At 38.9% G+C, this 3937-nt stretch overlaps 1 protein-coding gene across 1 annotated transcript in view; it reads right to left on the bottom strand.

Moving 5' to 3' along the window:
* LOC107661981 (collagen alpha-1(XXV) chain-like) overlaps positions 1 to 3937 on the bottom strand; it is a gene marked incomplete at its 3' end in the record, with an annotated part of 543306 nt that overhangs the window by 285818 nt on the left and 253551 nt on the right. The gene's annotated exons all lie outside the window — the stretch shown is intronic.

Below are 3937 nucleotides of genomic sequence, written 5' to 3'. Positions count from 1 at the left end.
TGGATATTAATATCCATTGCAGAGTTGATGTTATACGGCTCGTTCAATGAATCGCTGGCCGTCTCAGTGATCAGCCGTAAAACAGTGATTCTGTCCAAATTCCCTTTAAAATCTTAAATGATTCCCTTTGAGCTAAATTGACCTGTTTCCCTTACAACGCGCTCTCCAAATCATAGCAACTCCGGCCAGCGGCTCTTATGTTCTACAACTCTGGGCTACTCTGGGCTGCTCAGTGGGCGGCAATAGGTCAGATTACACGCCACTCAAGCGCGCCGGCCACTCAGAGCCATGAAATTTGACACCTCTGGGTCAATAGACAAGAGGGGGGAGAGAGAGAATCCGGGTCAGCGCTGGAGCTGTTTTGAGCGTGGGTCTTGTAGGTTTTTTTTGACTGTTTTGAAGGCGATAATGCAATGCTGGAAGGCTAACACATCGACGGCTCGGATAATGGCAATCTATGAACATTATAATGAAAGTTATAGATGATGAAGAACGTTCAGCGGCGCGGTGGAGAAGAGAGGAGTGTCTGGTGAGCACATATGAGCGCTTTTGCTCCGTTTTTATATAATCATTATTTTGAAATGTAAAAGCACAGCTAACAATCTGAAAAACAATGTATTGACAGTAAGGATGCGTTTCAGTAAATATACATGGATATTATTACAGTGCTGTGTTTATAAACAGCTATTTCTTTGTTTCACATTCTGAAGACCAGATTGCAGCCGCGAGCTCATGGCAGAAGCAGTTAGCGTGGAGCTAGCGGCGCAGCTCGCGTCTGATCTCCAGGCAGGATGCTGATGCTGATGCAGGCAGGATGCTGATAGAGGTAGGATGCTGATGCAGAGGTAATGCAGGGGACTAAAATTATGCACATAAATGGAATGATATAAAGCTGGAGGATGTGGATTCTGTTTTAGATTGTAATAAACCACATGGATTTTACAATTTATAGAGTCTTGTGTCTCCTGAAAGAAAAAAACTGATTGTATAAAACACAAAATTTGATATTTGGTCAACTGTCAGCTCTATCATCAGAACTTTTTGCCAAGAAAACCGGCAAGTCTGCTATAGTAACTTCACTATACTTTTACAATATAGTACTGTTACAGTAATGGCATTACTGTATAGAAGAACAACATGTAATTGACAGTTTTATGTAATTTGTAATCGTAAAATATTGACAGCATACTGTTGTCCTCTCAGAATTAACAGGAGACAACCTGGTGGTGTTCGCCCACGTGTTTTGACTGACCAGCAGGAGTTAGCTGTGGTGGAAATGGTCAGGGCAAGGAATGACATACGGCTGTCTGAAATCAAGCAGGCTATTGAGAACAGCAATGACACCTTTGCCAATGTGCCCGCCTTTTGAAGAAGCACCAGGTTTCTATGAAACAAATTTACTTGGTGCCTTTTGAGAGAAACAATGCCCGGGTGAAACAACTGCGTTCAGAATATGTTCAGGTACAACACTAAATTGGTGTACTGCATGACATGCAATTTACAGTACTGACTAACAATGTGAACTATTTTAAAAGAGCTAACCAAATTATTATTTTAGAGGGTGATTGAGCTGCACACTGCTGTGAATCATCACAAGTAACATCTCAATGTGTGCAGCTATATCTGAAGATGGTGTGGTAGGCTGTAGACCAGTTCTAGGATCATACAACACTGAACACCTGATAGCTTTTCTAAATGAGCTTGAGCAGGCCTGTCAGGGTGAAGATGTCATCTATGTTATCGTGTGGGACAATGTCAGTTTCCACCATGCAGAGCTGGTTCGGGAATGGTTTCAGGCACATCCTCAGTTCATGACCCTCTACCTTCCCCCATACTCTCCTTTCCTCAACCCAATTGAGGAATTCTTCTCTACATGGAGATGGAAGGTGTATGATCGCCATCCCCTTGAGCATGTCACCCTTCAAGCCATGGATGAAGCTTGTGGTGATATAACTTCAGAGTAGTGTCAAGCCTGGATTCGTCATGCTAGAAGTTTTTTCCCGCGGTGCCTGAACAATGAAGACATTCATTGTGATGATGAAAATGTATGGCTTAATGTTGAAGACAGGCTTGATAATTAATGTGAATTTCAGGTCTACATTTACAGGTTGTTGTTGTTGTTGTTTGGGTTTTTTTCACATGCAACCACAGTATTGTTCTAAACTAAAATTAAAATAAAATACTTCTTTTTTTGCTATAAAATACTTTTTTTGTTTGCATATGTAAATGACTTTTGATGTGTTCTTTGATCACATTTTCATGTTGTATAAGTTTTTAAAATTATTATTATTATTTTTTTTTTAAATCTAGCTTTTGTCTGAACGTAAGTGTAACATTTGCTGTGTATATAGTTTTACAGTAACATTAATTCAGCACCAAGGGTGATTTGAAACCTGTACCTTGTGTTGTTTGCTACTGAATGAACTGATTGTTAAAAATACTAAGCTGAAAAAATATCTTACTGTTGTGTTTTGGTGATTAAACAAAATGTTCTCAATACATATCACAATGATCTTGTGTTCTGAAACAATGATTATGTGGAATGAGAATATGTGCAACTACAATGAAATCATGAGATCAGGTTTTGAAAGAATGACTAGTGGTATTACAAGTGTGATCGGTTTAAAGTTTTGTACTAAGAGTTTTGAAAATGTACACCTTATGAAAATAGTACCAAACCAATAAAAAAAAAACTGTAAAGCATTTATTTAAATATTAATCTGATTTCATAAAATGTTTGTATTTGTAAAAGTCAACATATTGAACTTTAAAAGCATGAATAAAGTTTAAAGCCAGAAAGACATAGTATCATATACAGTAGAAGGATGTAAAGTGCCCTTTAAGCAAGTGAGAGTTTTATATAAAAACTCTGTGGCCACAGTTTTATTAGCCATGAGTAATTTGCTTCAGGTCTTGGGTTATCTAACTGCTTATGAATGGTTCAGGCCTTGTGCATTCAACACTGATGACCAGTTTTGCTTCGGCACAGATAACCGCAGCAGCTTGACTTGAGGAGATTTCCACTGCCTTTTCCACCTCTAACCCAACCAAACAACGATCTCTTCATTTTCAAACTCCTTTTACTTATGTTTACTTCTGTCACTCTGAACTTCAGTTCCTGCATAAACACCCTGGTATTTTTTCTCATTGGCACTCCTCTTTCAATTAGCTGGTTGATGTGGGCTGTAGGTGACCAGATAAAAGGATGTTCCATTTACCCTAAAGGTCTGCGTTTCCCAGGTTTGGAAACCCTCTAGCCAAGCAAACATGTGGATGGATTCAGCTTGCATTTGCGTTGCTTCAGTGGTACAGTTAAAAAAGTCTCCCTAATAGCTAAAATCTTTCTCAACTGTTGATTGATGAGAAGCACAGACACCAATTTTGTTTTCTGACAGAAGCACCATACGCCTGACCCAGACATGGAGGAAAACGGCATAAATGGAGAGAAGATTTATTTGTGTTTTATTTTAGTCTAAGTGAGGAAAAACAACAACAACAACAAGCCCTAGAGTGCCGAGATGCTCATATAGACATACGAGTCTTTACTTCTAAGAGAACATGCATCGTTTCTATGAGGGTGAGTCTGTGTAACAAAACGGCTCAAATGGATCATTGGCATGTTTTTTTAAGTAAGGAACGTCCAAACTTAAGAAATATTTATGTGACAATCAAGTGATTTGTTTTGGCCTGACTTTAGACCACATCATGGATGTGTGTGTGTGGTCGTAGACAAGTTTAATTAAGTTTTTGCTCATGTGACTATAGATATTGGCTTATGAGGGCATGCTTTTTCATCACAGCCATACACCATGCTGTTTCAGCAAAGACCATGCGACTATTGTATTGCATAATAGAAGGATTGCCCTGTTTTTCGTCTTTAGATTTTGATGTTTACTTTTGTAAAAAAAAAATGGCAAAACAAACCCCCCCCCCACAA

Source organism: Sinocyclocheilus anshuiensis, unplaced genomic scaffold (genome assembly GCF_001515605.1).
Source record: "Sinocyclocheilus anshuiensis isolate Anshui unplaced genomic scaffold, SAMN03320099.WGS_v1.1 scaffold956, whole genome shotgun sequence".
Taxonomy (NCBI): domain Eukaryota; kingdom Metazoa; phylum Chordata; class Actinopteri; order Cypriniformes; family Cyprinidae; genus Sinocyclocheilus; species Sinocyclocheilus anshuiensis.
The sequence above is the reverse complement of the archived record's forward strand: the minus strand, read 5'-3'. Positions and strand labels throughout refer to the sequence as shown.